The sequence below is a fragment of the Nicotiana attenuata genome, unplaced genomic scaffold (genome assembly GCF_001879085.1).
Source record: "Nicotiana attenuata strain UT unplaced genomic scaffold, NIATTr2, whole genome shotgun sequence".
Classification (NCBI taxonomy): Eukaryota; Viridiplantae; Streptophyta; class Magnoliopsida; order Solanales; family Solanaceae; genus Nicotiana; species Nicotiana attenuata.
The window spans coordinates 168,169-188,581 of NW_017670672.1; positions in this window are offsets into that span (position 1 = coordinate 168,169).

The following is a 20,413-nucleotide window of genomic DNA, read 5'->3' on the forward strand; positions in this document are numbered from 1 at the left end:
GGGGTTGGACATTGTATTGCTTAGAATAAATATCCATGATACAAAAAAAAAAAAGAAGAATGTGTTGTATATGTTGTACACTGAGGCGGACCCAGGATTTGAGTGCAGCGGGGGCACCGCTATTGATATAGATATGTTAGCTAGTAACGCCAAAATCTGACGTGTTAACTCCATAAAAACTTAATGACTTTGAGTCAGTGACCAAAAGGATGTTCAAAAATATCAAAAACTTAGTCTAATAAGATCAAGATTGAAAGGTCTATAAAGCAATCCAAGCAGACTCCCAGTCGCTTCGTTGAATCGATGGACCTCTGCTACTTTGCCGAAATGATCCTTGAAGGCATAAGCTTTTTTGGAATTTTCTTTTTTTACTGTTTTTGGAACAAATTGAATTACTTGTTTTTATACATGTCAAGAAAATGGTAATTCTCATAAACTTAGTTATTAGGATAGAGAAGATGATTGGCTTCTTGCTTATGGAATATCTTATCCCCTTCCCATTTCTCTTAATAATCTTTTTTATGTCTCTCTCTATTAGCTTTTCGATGTCTACAAATATAGTTCTCGAAAAGAGTTTGAGACTATTTTGTATAGGAGTTGACTATTATGTGAAAGCGTTGGCGTTGCGGTCTCGAACACTGGTCATGTAGTGAACAAGGAGACAAATGCAGAATGCTAAACCAGCGGAGCCAACCCAATTATTGTGTTTGGGGGCACATCAAAATTATTTAGGGGTCCTTATATATATATATATATACACACACATATTTTTGCCGAGGCTAACGGGTTCCAGTGACTCCTTTACTGCCCATGTAGGCTCGCCTCTGGTTGGGTTGTACATGTAATATACATATTATACACTAGTAGAAAGTGTATATACATTTTATGTACATTGTAGACTACTGTCACGACCCGGAATTCCTACTTTCGGGACCGTGATAGTGCCTAACATTTTACTCTCTAGGCAAGCCAACGTTGGAGAAATTCTTAAACCAACTTTTAAACAGTTCAAATAAATAAACCAATTACACTGAAATGAAACAAAATAAAGTGTGAAGTAGCATAATAACCAGCATATCTAAATACAACCCGGATATGGAGTCACAAGTACACGAGTTTCTAGAGGTTCTACAAATAATAAATACAACTATTTCGAACAAAATAAACAGTAAATAAGGAAAGAGGAACGAGACTTCAAGGTATGCGGACGCCAGCAGATCTACCTCGAGTCTCAAAATATGCCTGTCACGACCCATTTCCAAAATAGATCGTTATGGCGCCCAACATCATTGTCAGGCAAGCCAATGCATATATAATTAAGTTCTCGTTTTTACCTTTACCAAAATAAGTGTGGCAATTCATAAAGTTCAAATCAAATCAGGGATGAACGATAATGTACCAAAAATAGTTATACAACCCCAAAATAATAGTCTACTAACGTGTGTGCCAAGACCAAGTGTCACAAGTAATGGGCGGCTAGTAGAATATACAAAAGAATAAAACTATCCTACTATCCGAGATAGAATAGACAGCAAAAGTAAAGAAAGACTCCATCAAGCTGGTGAACGGCACAAGAAGGGAGCAGCTCACCATGGAAGTCTCGAACTATGAATCAGGGGCGCGCACCAAACTGATGGCCAGATGTACCTGCCTCAGATCCTGTACAATTAAGTACAGAAGTGTAGTATGTGTACATAAATAATATGTACCCAGTAAGTATCCCGTCTAATCTCGAAGAAGTAGAGACGAGAGGTCGACTTGATACCACTAGGGTCAAATAATATAATAAGGTTTTATGCTAAGCATGGGAGTCACAGATAATCAACAGTTTGTAGCAAGAGATAATAAGTCATGTTCTGAACAATTTTGCAGTCAACCAATCACATTTAAAATATTTAGCAGGACAAGTCATAGATAAGGTTTCACATAGATATCATGCGCACATTATGCCAAGGTCGACGGCCCGATCCAACAGAAAATAAACTGTGCATTGCCAGATGGTTGAATGGCGCGAACCATAGATGCATCTATTTCTACCGAGGCGATCGGCCCGATCCACAAATATCAATTAATATCATGAAGATACATATATGCGCATTTATTTCCAAGTAAATTCATAGAAGTGTCCAACAAAGTGTATACATTTGTTCATTTTCCTTTCCAAGTCTCTAGCATATCCTAAGTGATCACATTAGCAAGAAAATATAGAGACATTCACCACTATAGCATGATACAAGTCCTAGACTACCCGAATAATTAACATAATAGTAGCTACGCATGGACTCACGTCGCCTAGTACGTACGTAGCCCCCGTATTAGTAGCAATTACTCAATTATTACACATATGGGGACAATTCTCTCTTACAAGGTTAGAACGGAGACTCACCTTGCTCCAAAGTGCACTTCCAATACCAAGAACGAGCTCAAACCCTCAATTCGGAGACGAACGATCCCAAACTAGTTAAATGAGGTAGAAAATAGTCAATATAAGCTCAGAAGATCGAATTCTAGCTATTTGAGCAATTTCCCAATCATTAACACAAGTTTCCTAAAATCCGACCCCGGGCCCACATGCCCAGATTCCGAAATTTTTCGAAGGAAGTTGTTCTCTATAGCCTAAGGATCAATAATATACGATTTCTAATCCATTTCATAACAAATTTTGTAGTTAAATCTAACTTTTGTTAAAACCTTAGGTTTTGCTCTAACCCCTTGATTTTACCTAAATTGTAGTGTTTGATCGACCTAAGACACAAGTATTAAGCTGAGAATAGGTGGGATAAACTTACCTCAAGATGCTAGGTGGAAGTCTTCTCTCAAAAGCTCCTAAATCGCCAATGGAGGAGTGAAAAGTGGCAAAAATGGCTTGGAACCCGTATTAAATGAAGCTCACTGCTTCAGCGATTTCCGCATCTACGGTCAGGGGACCGCAACTGCAGTCCCGCTTCTGCGAGAAATTGGACGCACCTGCGGAACCGGCCAAGCGGGCTGCGAACGCTTCTGCGGTCTTGAAGCCGCTTCTGCGGTTTTGGCCTGGCCTACCCTAGGCCGCATCTGCGATAGGTGGACCGCTTATGCGGTCCTGCACCTGCGGTCGACCAACCGCAGGTGCGGTTATGACAGAAGCAGCTGCTTCAGCACTTCTCCAAAAATTCCAACTTTGCTCGAGCCTCGTCTGATTGGCGCTCGGGGCTCCCGGGCCCTGCCCGAACATACCGACAAGTCTGAAATCATGAAATGGACCTACTCGATCCTTCGAAACGCCCGAAACAACGCTAAATCTAAGAATCATACCCTAAAAACAATTGAATCAAACTTATGAACTTCTAGTTCTTAATTTTCCTCTAACGGGCCGAAACGCCCTTAAACTACTCGGATTGATACCAAATTTTGCGGGCAAGTCTTAAATTTTATATTGGACCTATACTAGGCTTCGGAACCAACATACGAGCCCAATACCAATGTGATTAATCATTAATTAGTTTCTTTAAATTCATAGAATTTCAGTTTAACAATTTCTAATAAAATTCATTACTCGGGCTAGGGACCTCGGAATTCAATTCCGGGCATACGCCCAGATCCCATATTTTCTTGCGGACCCTCTGAAACCGTCAAAACACGAATCCGGGCCCGTTTGCTCAAAATGTTGACCAAAGTCAAACTTGGCCTTTTATGAAAATCCTAAGGAGTCAAATGAGCATATTTCAATCCAAACTCTTCCAAATCCCGAACCAATCATCCCCGGAGGTCATAAATTAGTTAAAGTAAGCACGGAGAGTTTTATTTAGGGGAACGGGTTTCTAAAAGGCAAAACGACCGGTCGGGATATTACATCCTCCACCTCTTAAACAAACGTTCGTCTTCGAACGGACATAGAAAAGTACCTGAGGTGCTGAATAAATGAGGGTATCTGCTCCGCATGTCCTCCTCGGACTCCCAAGTCGCCTCCTCGATTGGACCCTCACTGCAGAAGTCCTCTTGGACCTCAAATGGCGATCCTGTCTATCAATAATGGCAAGTGGCTCCTCCTCATAACCCAAACTCTCATCCAGCTGAATAGTACTGAAGTCTAACATGTGGGACAAGTCGGCATGATACTTTCGAAGCATCGATACATGAAAAACCGGATGAACTCCCGATAAGCTGGGGGGTAAAGCAAGCTCGTAAGCAACGTCCCCAACTCGTCTCAACACTTTAATTGGGCCAATAAACCTTGGGCTCAACTTGCCCTTCTTCTCGAACCTCATAATACCCTTCATTGGTGAGACTTTCAAGAGAACCTTGCCTTCTGATCCGCACAACTCTTCTATCTGGACTGAGCCGTGTGAAGCCTCTCCTGAATCAACTTTACCTTGTCCAAGGCATCTTGCACCAAATCTGTATCGTATAACTTAGCCTCACCTGGCTCCAACCACCCGATAGGAGAACGACACCGCCGACCGTATAAAGCCTCAAATAGGGCCATCTCAATGCTGGACTGATAGCTGTTGTTGTACGCAATCTCCGCCAAGGGCAAGAACTGGTCCCCCTTTCCCCCAAAGTCTATCACACATGATCTAAGCATATCCTCCAGAATCTGAACTATCCGCTCGGGCTGCCCGTTGGTCTATGGATGGAATGTTGTGCTAAGCTCTACACGGGTCCCCAAATCACTCTGAATAGCTCTCTAGAAATGGGAAGTGAACTGAGGGCCTCTGTCTGATATGATGGAAACAGACACACCGTGCAACCGGACTATCTCCCGAATGTAAATTTGAGCATACCTTTCTGCTGTATAAGTAGTCGCCACTGGAATAAAGTGGGCCGACTTGGTCAACCTATCAACAATGACCCATACTGAATCAAACTTCCGCAAAGTCCGCGGCAACCCAACTACAAAATCCATAGTAATGTGCTCCCACTTCCACTCTGGTATAGGCATCTGCTGAAGTAGGCCACCCGACCTCTGATGTTCATACTTGACCTACTAGCAATTCAAACACCTAGCCAGATACTCCACTATGTCTTTCTTCATCCTCCGCCACCAATAATGATGCCTCAATTCACGATACATCTTCGTAGCTCCCGGATGAATGGAATACCGCGAACTGTGTGCCTCCTCTAGTATCCTCTCCCTCAGACCATCAACATTAGGAACACATAGATGACCCTGGAGTTGCAGGAAACCATCCTCGCCAATAGAAACCTCCTTGGCACCTCCCTGAAGCACCGTCTCTCTGAGAACCGCCAGATGTGGATCATCGAACTGCCGGGCCTTTATCCGCCCCAATAATGAAGACTGAGCAATTACACACGCAAGAACCTAGCTGGGCTCCGAAATGTCCAACCTCACAAGTTTGTTAGCCAAGGACTGAATGTCCAAAGGTAGTGGCCTCTCCTCTGCCGGAATGAATGCCAAGCTACCCATACTCTCTGCCTTTCTGCTTAAGGCATCCGCGACCATATTCGCCTTTTCCGGATGATAAAGAATGGTGATGTCACAATCCTTCAGTAACTCAAGCCACCTACGCTGCCTCAAATTAAGATCCCTCTGCTTGAACAAATACTGCAAGCTGCGATGATCAGTATAAACCTCGCATGGCGCCCCATACAGGTAGTGCCTCCATATCTTAAGAGCATGAACAATCGCCGCCAACTCCAGATCGTGCACAGGATAATTTTTCTCATGAATCTTCAACTAACGGGAGGCATATGCAATAACTTGCCCCTTGTGTATCAATACACAACCCAAGCCAACGCGCAAAGTGTCGCAATATACCGTATACATACCGGAACCGGAAGGCAACACAAGAACCGGTGCTATAGTCAAGGTTGTCTTGAGCTTCTGAAAGCTCGCCTCACAATCATCGGACCAATGGAAGGGAGCACCCTTCTGGGTCAATCTAGTCAGAGGTGATGTAATAGATGAAAAGCCCTGCACGAATCGCCTGTAATAACCTGCTAACCCTAGGAAACTCCTGATCTCAATCACTGAAGTAGGGCGTGGCCAACTCTGAACTGCCTCAATCTTCTTGGGATCCACCTTAATACCCTCTCCTGACACAATATGCCCCAAGAATGCCACTGACTCTAGCCAAAACTCATACTTGGAGAACTTAGCATATAGCTTCTGCTCTCGCAAGGTCTGAAGCACTACTCTCAGATGCTGCTCGTGCTCCCCCAGGCAACGTGAGTATATCAAGATGTCATCAATGAAGACGATGACAAAGGAATCAATATAAGGCCTGAACACTCTATTCATCAAGTCCATAAATGCCGCTGGTGCATTACTCAAGCCAAAGGACATCACCAGAAACTCATAATGGCCATATCTAGTCCAGAATGCCGTCTTCGGGACATCCAAGTCCCGAATCTTCAATTGATGGTAACCCGACCTCAAGTCGATCTTAGAGAACACCCTAGCACCCTACAAGTTGTCTAATAAATCATCGATACGAGGCAACAAATATTTTCTTGATGGTGTCTTTGTTCAACCGGCGGTAATCAATACACATCCGCATAGTCCCATCCTTCTTCTTCACAAATAACACTGCTGCACCCCAAGGCGATATGCTGGGCCTGACAAACCCCTTCGCTAACAACTCCTCCAGCTGCTCCTTCAACTCCTTATGAGCCATACGGTACAGTGGGATAGATATAGGCTGGGTGCCTGGAGCCAAATCAATGTAGAAATCAATATCACGATCCGGTGGCATGCCAGGAAGATCAGAAGGAAACTCATCGACGAACTCTCGAACTACTGGAACTGAATCAATCGTCAAAGACTCTACGGTGGTGTCCCGAACATAAGCCAAGTACGCCAAACACCCCTTCTCGATTATTTGCCGAGCCTTCAGGAAAGAGATAACCCGGCTAGGTGTATCAACTATGGAACCCTTCCACTCCAACCCTGCCAATCCTGGCATCGCTAAAGCAATAGTCTTGGCATGGCAATCTAGCATGGCTCGATATGGAGATAACCAATCCATGCCCAGGATGATCTCAAAGTCGATCATATCAAGCAATAGGAGATCTGCTCTTGTCTCAAAACCACATAATGTAACCATACAAGACCGGTAGATCCAGTGTACAACCACAGAGTCGCCCACAGGAGTGGACACATGAACAGGAGTGCCGAAAGGTGCGTGAGGAATAACCAGGAAACGAGTAAACAGAGATGATACATATGAATAGGTGAACCCTGGATCAAACAATACCGAAGCATCTCTACCGCAGACGGAAATAATACCTATGATGACGGTATCTGAGGCCAATGCATCTGGCCTAGCCGGAAGGGTGTAGAATCTGGCTGGAGCGCCGACTGGCTGGCCTCTACCTGAGTGAGCAGCAGCAGGCTGACCTCTCCCTGCCTGACCTCCACCTCTAGGACGGCCCCTACCAGGTTGCCCTCCACTTCTAGGTGGCGGGGCAGCCGGTGCTGAAATCATAGGCTACTGACCCTGCTATACTGCCTTGCCCCGAAGTCTGCGGCAGTATCTCCTCATATGACCAAGGTCCCCGCACTCAAAATAACCCCGCGGTGCGGCGGCCTGCTGCCCTGATGGCTGACCCTGATGGCCTGTAGACCCACTGGAAGAAGCTTGAATAGCTGGTGGGTGGTATGAACTCTCTGGCATAGCACTAAAATAAGAATCAGAAGAACCCTGAGGACATGACTACCCACTGGAAGAACCCTGAATAGCTGGTGGGCGGCGAGAACTCTCTAGCATGGCGCTGAAATAGGGACGCGCTGGAGCACCCCGAGTAGGTGGTGGTGCCGAATATGGGGGCCTGCCAGACTGTCCCCTCCCAAACTGACCTCTGCCCCTAGCCGGGGCACCTCTGAACTCTCTGGAGAACCTAGCCCTCTTATCCTGTTGCATCTGCTCCCTACCCCTCAGACGGCAGCCCTCAATCCTCCGAGCAATCTCCACTACTAACTGATAAGGAGTCCCCATCTCCACCTCTCGGGCCATGTTTGCACTGATGCCAGAATGCAACCCTGCAACAAACCTCCGCACCCTCTCTGCGCCAGTAGTCAATGCATGGCGGGATAGCTCAGAAAACCTCGCCTCATAATCGGTCACGGACATCTAACCCTACTCTAGCTGCTCAAACTGATACCGCAGCTCTTCTATCTCAGAGGGTGGAATATACCTGTCTGGAATTAATTGCGTGAACTGACTCCAAGTGATAGGAGGAGAACTTGCTGGTCTGCCCAGAACATAAGACTGCCACCATTTGCGGGCCCTGCCCTCTAGCTGAAAAGTAGTAAAGTCAACCCCATGCAACTCCAATATCCTCATGTTGTGCAGTCTATCCCTGCACCTATCAATAAAGTCCTGAGCATCCTTATGGCCCTCACCCCCGAAGACAGGAGGGTGAAGTCTAGTCCATCTATCCAACAGCTTCTGCGGGTCACCATCCGCAACTGTCTGGGCTAAGGTATCGCTGCAACAACTGGTTGAGCCCCATCTACGGGTAGTGCACCCGGAGTCTGATACACTAAAACTGCATGACCGTGAGTCTGAGCAATAGGGGTCTGTGCTCCCCCTCCTGCATGTGATGTAGCTAGATCTGCTGGAAATAAAACAGCCTAAGTTATGGTATCCATGAATCGTAGCATACTACCCATGGCCTCTTGGAATCCCGATGCTCTCATAAAGTCTGCCGGGGTAGGCTCAGCTGCGGGCACCTCGCCCTGCTCCTCTATGATAGGATCTCCCACAAGATCTGCTGGTGCTACTACTGGGATAACTCTGGGATGCCCTCATCCCCTACCTCGGGCTGGTGCCCTCCCCCGGCCTCTGCCTCGGCCTCTCGCAACGGGGGGAGCAGCTCCTCCTAGGTATGGAACATCAGTCGTGCATGTCCTCACCATCTGTGAGAGAATAGAAGGGGGGAAATTTAGTATACCAACCACTGCACGATAGGAAATGAATAAAGAGTAGTTTTTCCTAACACCCTATAGACCCTCAAAGATAAATACAGACGTCTCCATACCGATCCGCAAGACTCTATTAGGTTTGCCTATGACTTGTGAGACCTCGTGAACCTAGTGCTCTGATACCAAGTTGTCACGACCCATTTCCAAAATACATCGTGATGACGCCCAACACCATTGCCAGGAAATCCGACGTGGCATATATATAATTAATTTCTCATTTTTACCTTTACAAAAATAAGTGCAGCAATTCATAAAGTTCAAATCAAATCAGGGATGAACGATAATGTACCAAAAATAGTTATAAAACCCCAAAATAATAGTCTACTAACGTGTGTGCCAAGACCTGGTGTCACAAGTAATGGGCAACTAGTAAAATGTACAAAAGAATAAAACTATCCTACTGTCCAAGATAGAATAGACAACAAAAGTAAAGAAAGACTCCATCAAGCTACTGAACGACACAGGAAGGGAGCAGCTCACCGTGGAAGTCTCGAACTAAGAATCAGGGGCGTGCACCAAACTGATAGCCAGATGTACTTGCCTCAGATCCTGTACAATTAAGTACAGAAGTGTAGTATGAGTAAATAAACAATATGTACCCAGTAAGTATCCCGTCTGATCTCGAAGAAGTGGAGACGAGAGGTTGACTTGATACCACTAGGGTCAAATAATATAATAAGGTTTTATGCTAAGCATGGGAGTCACAGATAATCAACAGTTTGTAGCAAGAGATAATAAGTCATGTTCTAAACAATTTTGCAGTCAAGCAATCACGTTTCAAATATTTAGCAGGACAAGTCATAGATAAGGTTCACATAGATATCATGCGCACATTATGCCGTGGTCGACGGCCCGATCCAACAGAAAATAAACTGTGCACTGCTAGAGGGTCGAATGGAGCGAACCATAGATGCATCTATTTCTACCGAGGCGATCTACCCGATCCACAAATATTAATTAATATCATGAAGACACATAAATGCGCATTTATTTCCAAGTAAATTCATACAAGTGTCCAACAAGTGTATACATTTGCTTATTTTCGTTTTCAAGTCTCTAGCATAATCTAAGTGATCACATTAGCAAGAAAACATAGAGACATTCACCAATATAGCATGATACGAGTCCTAGACTACCCGGACAATTAAACATAATAGTAGCTACGCACGGACTCTCGTCACCTAGTGCGTACGTAGCCCCCGCATTTAGTAGAAATTACTCAATTATTACACCTATGGGGACAATTCCCTCTTACAAGGATAGAAAGGAGACTCACCTTGCTCCAAAGTGCACTTCCAATACCAAGAACGAGCTCAAACCCTAAATTCGGAGCCGAACGATCCCAAACTAGTTAAATGAGGTAGGAACTAGTCAATATAAGCTCATAAGATCGAATTCTAGCTATTTGAGCAATTTCCCAATCATTAACACAAGTTTCCTCAAATCCGACCCCGGGCCCACGTGCCCGAATTCCGAAATTTTTCGAAGGAAGTTGTTCTCTATAACCCAAGGATCAATAATATACGATTTCTAATCCATTTCATAACAAATTTCGTAGTTAAATCTAACTTTTGTTAAAACCCTAGGTTTTGCTCTAACCCCTTGATTTTACCTAAATTCTAGTGTTTGATTTACCAAAGACACAAGTATTAAGCTAAGAATAGGTGGGATAAAATTACCTCAAGATTCTAGGTGGAAGTCTACTCTCAAAAGCTCCCAAAATCGCCAATGGAGGAGTGACAAAATGGCTTGGAACCCGTATTAAATGAAGCTCACTGCTTCAGCGATTTCCGCATCTGCGAAAAATCGAACGCACCTGGAACTGGCCAAGCGGGTTGCGACCGCTTCTACGGTCTCGAAGCCGCTTCTGTGGTTTTGGCCTGGCCTAACCTAGGCCGCATCTGCGATAGGTGGACCGCTTCTGCGGTCCCGTACCTGCGGTCGACCAACCGCAGATGCGGTTATGACAGAAGTAGATGCTTTAGCACTTCTCCAAAAATTCCAACTTCACTCGAGCCTCGTCCGATTGACGCTCGGGGCTCTCGGGCCCCGCCCGAACATACCGACAAGTCTGAAATCATGAAACGTACCTACTCAAACCTTCGAAACGCCCGAAACAACGCTAAATCTAAGAATCACCCCCTAAAACCAATTGAATTGAACTTATGAACTTCAAGTTCTTAATTTTCCTCTAACGGGCCAAAAAGCCCTTAAGCTACTCGGATTGACACCAAATTTTGCGGGCAAGTCTTAAATGTTATATTGGACCTATACTGGGCTTCGGAACCAACATACGAGCCCAATACCAACGTGATTAATCATTAATTAGTTTCTTTAAATCCATAGAATTTCAGTTTAACAATTTCTAATAATAGTTCATTACTCAGGCTAGGGACCTCGGAATTTGATTCTGGGCATATGCCCAGATCCCATATTTTCTTGCGGAGCCTCCGGATCGTCAAAACACGAATCCGGGTCCGTTTGCTCAAAATATTGACCAAAGTCAAACTTAGCCTTTTAAGAAAATCCTAAGGAGTCAAATGAGCATATTTCAATCCAAACTCTTCCAAATCCCGAACCAACCATCCCCACAGGTCGTAAATTAGTTAAAGCAAGCACGGAGAGTTTTATTTGGGGGAACGGGGTTCTAAAAAGCAAAATGATCAGTCGGGTCATTACAATGCCAATCCGAGCTGATGCACCTTACGTATAGCTGGGACCAAAACCAAAATAATAAGAACGACACGGGATCATCCTTAATGCTTTTAATTTCAATCTCTCCATGAAATGATAAATACGGCACAACATCACCCTTCGTGCTTTAACCCTCTTCCTCGCCATGTATTAATCAGTAAATGAAGCAATAAATGTCACGGCATCACCCTTTGTGCTTTAACACTATCCCTTACCATATAGCAATGGATATAAATATTTGGAAGATAGAATAAGCAAGAATGAACCTTACGTCAACAACGGTTCCAAAATGCCGAACCTCAACTTCCAAAAATACTCATTATCACAAATAATTCATAAATGCAGAAAGAACGATCAATTAAGTAATAAACTAGTATAAGCATGGATATCATAATCAAAGAAGACAATAAATTACAAGAAACAAGTCACACCCGCATGCCTTAACGCAACAACAACACATAGATATCGTCATCTCACATATAGGTTGTTCACACACATTTAAACACGTAGCAAATAGGCAAACAAGTCCTAATCCCTCAAGTCAAGGTTAACCACGACACTTACATCGCTCCGCAATCGACTCAAAGTCCAACCACGACCTTGCCTTTTGAACAAGCCTTCAAACCAACGAATCTAGCAAATTATTAACCAAACGATTTAAAAATTAGCCTTAGGAACTACATACAAATGAAAGAGTTTCAATTTAGATCATTATTAAAAAAGTCAACAAAAGTCAACCCCGGGCTCGCTTGGTCAAAACCCGAAATTCGGACCAAAATCCTAGTAACCATTCACCCCCGAGCCCGTTTATGTAATTTGTTTCGAAATTCGACCTCAATTCGAGGTCTAAATTCCTATTTTTCAAAAAAAAAATCCCTAATTCTATCCAAACCCCTAATTCTACCATGAAAATCCTAGATTTAAGGTTGAAATCTTATGAAATGTGGTGGGCAATTGAAAGGAAGTAGGTTAGAGCCACTTACCAATGAATTGAGGAAGAAAAGCTTTTGCGAAAATCGCCTCTAAGGTAGGGTTGAAAATTTAAAAGAATGAGCAGAATCCCGTCTAACTTAGTTTTTACCCAGTTGCGGATGTCGCAATAACGAGAAAGAGGTTGCAAATGCAAACTCCTCTCAGAAGCCCAGTCTGTTGATACCCAATTTTTTCCCTATAATATTTTTCGAAATGCATATATACCTTTAAAATTATGCATTAGCATCAATAGGTATTTTCCCATAATTTTGACATCTTTAAATTAATTTATTTCATTTTTTTCTTCATAAAAATAATTGTAAAATTACATCACAAATGAGTTTAGAACATGTCTTAATGTAATATTACCAAATTATTTCACAAATAGCCAAATTAACACCTTTTGGCTATAATTGCAATAACCTTGCAATTATAGCCCATGCACACATTTCTCGTATTATTTTTACCAGAAATTAGTCATTTGCATTTTTATACACTAAATAACTATTTTAAAAATATTTCTATGCAAGAAATCTATTTTTTATAATTAGTAATTATTTTACTAATTATTTTTATTGTTTGGGGCATTTAATAAATAGCCTCTTCTATTTCAATTTTGTCTTGAAATTAACCAGCCCAAAATATACCCAGCCCAAACCCGGCTTCTACCCGACCCATTTCTCGCCAAATCCTGGCCGTTGATCATTTTGATCAACGGTTAGATTTCCCCTTCCTAAAATAAACCAACCTATGTCCCCCCAAACCCTAATAATTCTAACACCCTCCCCCAACCTCACCTAATCCCTTTCCTCTCCAATGCTCTCTAACTATAACCTTAATCTACCCTCGCCGTCACTCATCTATGGCCATTCACGGTGGTTTCTCACCACCCTCAGGCCTCTAATGGCCTCTCCATTACCGGTATCACCATCTCCAGGGTCCTCAGGGGACCAGGGTTAGTCTTTTTACACCTTTGGTATTTGCTCGCCTGTTTCAGGCTGTTCCGATTCGATTTTGAGTAAGATCTTCCTATATCGCCTATGATCTATGGAGTTCTAAGCCTACTTCTTCATCACTGTGATTTTTCCTTCTCGAAACCCTAATTTTGGTCCTTAGAACTTTTCAGATCTGTGCAAGATCTGAGATAGATCGAACCTATTTCGTACGAGTTTTACAAGAACCTTATGATTTTTGCAAAGAACCTTCTGATTTTCGAATGGTTTCCCATTTTTCCTAAACTAGGGTTTCCCTTTCCTAAACATTTGATAATTTTGAGTGTTTAATCTCCTATTTCTTATGTGTTTTAACCGATTTCGTAAGGTTTGCTTTAACACTAACTCGTTTATGCTAAAAACCCTAATTTTTCAACATTTGGCTTGGTTTCTGAGTTACTTGTGTACCGACTTTGTCTTATGCTTTGGTTCCTATGATTTTTCTTTAGCCTAATTAGATGTCTTATGATTTTTATCCTAATATACCTCTACTAAGGTTCTTGGTTCGACTTTTCTACTGATTCTATGTGTCTATATTCAATTTTTGCCTATTCATGGTAAACCTATATTTTTACCCTTTAATCAGTGTTGATTTGAATGCTTGATTTATCAATCTGTTTCCTGACTATTCCTTTCTTGCCTTATTTGAGATTGTCTGCGATACTTTCTGACTCTTTGCATGATTCTTTCCTTAATTTAACCATTGACCCTCTATTATGAATTTCTTTGTTTTAATTTGAACTCGTTTCCTTAAATAAGATCTCTGATTCTTACTTTTTTACTCGACCTGATTGAACCTGTTGCCTTATTTAGTTTCTGTCATTACCGTTGGTTGATTTTCCTTAATTAAAGGAGAAAATCAATGCAGAATCTTCGTGTAGTTGATTATGAAATTCCTTAATTACTGATTGTTGATTGCTTTACCTTATTTTCTCTACTCTTGAGCTACTATATAAACTCTCTTTATTTTAACCTCTATACACGAACACTAGTTCCCACACCCTCTCACACTCTCAAAAGCTCTATATTCTTTTCTACTACTGGCAACTCTCACTAATGCAGCCGGCTGTAACCAAAGGCTGGCTATTTGCACCATATATGCTCTATACTCTGTATTCCCTCCTTGACTGGTATGTCCTGATTCAATTCACATTCCAAAGCTATGTGTTTCTTTGTTGCTACAGTTCATAGGTTTTGATTTCCAATTCTATTTGCTATTCTATTGTCATATGCTCAATGTGTAACCAACATGCTTAGATTACACTGCCTAATTATTGTATCACTCAGCGTGTTTAAGTTTTTTCTGTTAAAAGCTACAACTAGTATATTGTTTAGCATGCCCAATCTGCTTTAGATAATTGCATGAATCCTATTTGTTCACTAGTATGTTCAAGCTGCATTGTTTATTTACTGTCTCATCGATGTGAGTATTGGTCATGGTTAATGACCTATGTGTTCTCAGCATGTCTTTGTAACTAACTTGTCAATTACATAACTTCTTGAGGAATCTGTGTATTTGTTCGCTATCATTAAGGTGCATTCTATGTGTCCCCTACCCCTTTCTCCTTGTGTGACGCCTGTTTGCCAAAATGTTTTTTGAGGCTGTTCTGGGACTGGTATGCTGATTTCAAGATGTTCTTTTAATCTTTTCCAACTACTGTTTTACTAAAACTAATAAAGGTTTTCAGAAAATCTTTTCATTCCTAAGACCTTCCTTTATACTGTTTACCAAACTCTTTCAAATTGTTATGCACTCTCACATCACTCTTAGATTACTAAGTCCTGCTCCTCTGGTATGTGTACTGCCTTGAGACCCTTGAGATCTCTCTGAACTCTGGCATATTAGGACTGGCCCTTCCACACTGCAGATAAATCAGTTCATTTGGAAAGGTCTGGGTGTGAGCACTGTCCGGGATCCTTGAGGTCCTTAGGGAACTCTGACACACCTAGACATGAAATTGGCTATGGAACTTTGAGCACTTGAGGCTATTGAAGGCTTGGAAACTACTTTGGGCCTACTTCAGCCTCCCTATAGTTTAATGTATATTGTATTTTATGTAATTCATCAATTCTTGGTCTGTAATAATTAATTGTAAACAAACATTAGGGTGACTAGTTAAAAGGGAGGGTAGTTGTATATTATGGGTAAAGTTGGCTAGATAGCATGCCTATATGGTTTATTTTTGATGTGCTGTGTTAGACAATCTGCCTATGGGATCTCTTGGTTGAAATGAATTCTACCTGCTCCATTTCATATAACTAGATATCATGCCTACAGGATTTAAAATCAGCTTTAATAGAAATCACGCCTACAGGGATTTCGCTTTGATCAATTAAATTCTGCTTGTCTCACCTTATGTTTTACTAGAAAGCATGCCTATAGGATCCAAATTGCCCACTTGAGATTGTTTACTGTTTCATTGTATTCCTGATTAATGGTTAGATATCATGCTCATAGGACATCACTATTACACGTCTAGGCAAGCATATAGGGCAATTAAAAATCCTGCAAACCGTAAAACTATGCCTTGTATTTGTAACTGCTCATATTCAACAGGTCTAATATTTGTAGGCAAACTGAATAGACCTTTCATGCTTTGGTCTTAACTCAATACTGCATATTCTTTGCTCACCTAAATATCATTTTTCTAGGGCTTCTTTTAAATACCTGAAAATGTGTTTAAGGCGTGCACTTGTTTGATCTGTTTGTGGAGGTAAATGTTAGACTTTAATTGTTCTTTATTCAATGCAGTCCTAATTGTTTTATTTGACACCTAGATTTTTCTCCTTTAAGTGCCTTAGGATGGTTTAGAACTACCTGAATTAGAGGTCCTAAATACCTCCAAGACCACAAGGAAGGGACGGGTGGTGCACGCGTAGGATATCTCTCAAGGTTGCTTGAACGCTTTAGGCTATGACCAAAGGGGAGGGTATTGGGTAGTAAGGATATGATGACTACGCGCTAATGCCACGTGTAACCTCTCATTGAGGAGTGCTTACCGAGAATTGTGTGGGTATGATCCTGTAGGCTAACCAACCTAGGACCCCTCTTTCCCAATTCCATATGTGTTTAAATTTTATAAACTTTCTTCTCTTTACACATACATATGCAAATTGTTCAAACCCCTCTCCTGCTCCCATTACTCGAATCGTACCTGTATTTAGAATATGAAAATATGCCTTTATTTGCAAATATGTGTTGAAACTGTTTACTTGTTCAAAATGATTGATTCATATAAGTTCGGCGCGACCCACCGTTGTGGACTGCGAGGGGTGCCTAACACCTTCCTCTCAAGGTTATTTCGAGCCCTTACCCTAATCTCTAGTGATGCAAACTAGTTACATGAGTTAATCGCTCTAGGTTCCCTAACGCACCATAATCCGTTAGGTGGCGATTCTTCAAATACCCAAATCCTAAAAGGAAAGAGTTGTTCCCCCATGAATGTCAAAACCCGGACGTTCTCCGCGAGGAGGAAAAAAGGGGGCGCGACAGCTTGGCGACTCTACTGGGGATAGTTTAGGCTCTTACCATAACAAACTTATTTTTGTGAATCAGTCCAAGCATGCCTTATCCCGTATACCCTTTTCCCTTTATTTGGATTTAACTGCTTATTTATGATTTCTTTTACTTTCTGAAACTGACTTATCTCTTTGTTTTCTTTTTCCGCAACTGCCTTTCAATTATTTAAATACCGCATTTATTAGTTTTACGTGCAAATACTTGACAACATGCTGTTTATTGTTGCATATATCATACTCCACATCATATTCCACTCGTGCGTATCAAAATACTATAGCAACGCTTGATGAGTGGTTGTGCTCTTCCATTTTATTACCCTTAAATTTGGAAAGTCTTATTTGCGGTAAAACTAGTCGATCAGCGGTGCAGTCTACGGTTCCGTGCCTTTCCCCCTCAAGTTGTCCGCTTGAGGATACCAGTCTAGATCCCCATATTAACCTTACTCTGATCGTAATTATACACGCATCATGGTCAAACCTAGTCGGATTAATATGTTGTCCACATAATAATCCTTTAAGACAAGCCTTATCCAAAAGTCCAACGGGGTTTCCATAATCCCAACGGTCATAATCACGTTCTGTGCATTAATTTGGGGAACTAAATGCCAATATGCTAATCATGAATATACAATAGTCGAGTTTGGTGGGGGAGAAGGGCCTAACCTTTTGTTTTGCAGAAAATGAGGCATGAAGTCCCCAGGTTCGGCATGGTCGGTAGCATATCTTCACTATTGCTAGATTGGTGGAGAGATCTTCCCTCAAGTCTGCCAAATTGCTGAAGGAAGCAAAGGAGGACATTTTGGCCAGAGCCTACTTACTGTTGGGTCTGCGCGAGCTGGGGAACCTATACGATAGAGTCAGGAAGATCGAATCTAGGAAAGGTCCTTCTGGGACCAAATAGACTAGATTTATTTGCTTTCCTAAAATGTAATAATGCCAAGTGCCAATAGTGACTTACTTTTCTATTATCTTAGTGTCGTTTTGGGATTCGTGTATTCTTATATAATAAAATGAGCCATTTGCTCGCATCTAAAGTTCTTCAAATCTATTTGTCGCTAGGCCTACCTCGGGCACAACGAGGCTCCCAAATTAGGACACGAATTTACATTCTCGCAATTTGTGTTTAAATACTGCAAACATTTCAAAACCCTTACTGACTTGTTACCGTTTTGTTTTTCCCTTTATTTTGATTATTCCCATCCCCTAAGGTTGGTTCGCTCATACTGGCATCATCAGCGTATCATACCATATCTAGAGGTCCTCCACCTCCTCCTCCTCCTAGCAATACAAAAAGGCAAAGGAAAAACAAAAATGGACGACTTAAGTGGTATTCGAAAGGAGAATGTTGAGAACGCAGAAACTTCAGACGGCCGGAGTACTCCGACACCAAATGATTTAGTCTTGAGACTGGAACAAAAGATACTGGAGCTACAAGGAGAGTTTGAGCAGGTTCGTAACTTGGCGAACTTATCACTCACCCTGAATGTCCCCGACATCAACCAACAAAACACAAAGAACCCAGCACCTCCCCAACACATAGTAAACCAACATCCACAAAACCCTCCTCTACCACATCAATACACAGCCCCACCTCAAAATCTCAATCCCTTACCATTACCAACTCTGCCACAACACCACCACCAATCAATCCAGTACCCACCAACCGCCACTTACCACACTCCCCAAAACACACCACAACTCATTCCCGATCCTCAAAACTCAACCAATGACCATCACTACACCCAAGTACCTGGTACTCATCAAAATAACCCTATATATGTTGAGACCGTACCTCACTCTACTCAACCAACTCCCTATACACCAGAATCAGCTGAGAAGGACCTGCTCATCAGGAACATGGCCGAAGAACTCAAGAAATTTACAAGTCAGGTTCAGGGTGTCGATAGCGACAAAGGGATAGAAGGTTTGAATTATGAAGACCTATGCATAAAGCCAGATGTAGAAATTCCAGAGGGGTACAAACCTCCCAAGTTCGAGATGTTTGACGGTACATGTGATCCCAGGGTCCATCTGAGGACCTATTGTGACAAGTTTGTTGGAGTTGGAAAAGATGAAAATATTCGGATGAAACTCTTCATGAGGAGTCTTACTGGTGATGCTTTATCCTGGTACATCAGCCAGGATCCCAAGAAATCGTCCAATTGGGTAAATCAGACATTAGATTTCATGGACCGATTAAGGTTCAACACAGAAAACGCACCCGATGTTTTCTATATCCAGAAACTTAAGAAGAAACCCACCGAGACTTTCCGCGAGTATGCTACCCGCTGGAGGTCGGAAGAGGCCATGGTCAGGCCATCTTTGGACGAGGAACAGGTAAACAAGTTCTTCGTCAGATCACAGGATCCACAGTATTATGAAAGGTTGATGGCTATTGAAAACCATAAATTCTCCGATATCATCAAACTTGGGGAAAAAATCGAGGAAGGCATCAAGAGCGGGATGGTAACAAACTTTGAGGCATTATATGCCACAAATAAGGCATTGCAATCAGGTGGCATATCAAAGAAGAAGGACATTGGGGAAGTAATGGTGGCTCAAGGCCCGAAATCACCACTTACCTATCGAACACCTCCCCCAACATATCAAACACTTCCACCCACATACCAAGCACCACCACCCACATATCAACCATCATCTCCTAGATATTCCCAGCCAGCCACTGTCTATCATACTTATAACTCCCAACCATCTCATTTCCAGTCACCTCCGACTCGCAAAAATTATCCAAGACCAAGACCTAATTTTGAATGCAAGCCACCCAGATAATACACCGTTGTCGCTGAACCCATTGACCAGTTGTATGAAAGGTTGAAAGTCGCATGTTACGTCACTCATGTTCCCGCTGTGGCATTAGAGAAACCATCCCAATGGGTCAATCCTAACAAAACTTGTGTGTACAATTCCGACATGAAGGGGCACACCACTGACGAGAGCCAAGCATTGAAAGATAAGATCCAGATGCTGATTGACAACAAGGTCATACAGGAAAAGGAAGCCATACCCAATGTTCGCAACAACCCTCTCCCTAATCATAGAGGTGGTGGGATACATGTGATAGAGACAAACGAAGCGTGGGATCTTGAGGGGTCGATTGGGCTTATTCGAGAAGGTGATGACTTTAAACTCTCACTCGCACTCACTCCTATTGTAGTACAGACTCAGTCGCAAATCGAGGTTGAGGTAGCCACATCAGTTCCATTTGAGGTAGAGGTGGCTCTACCTGCGGCCACCCCTATTCCGTTTGAAGTAGAAGTGGTTGCACCTTTTACAGTGACAGTATCAACCA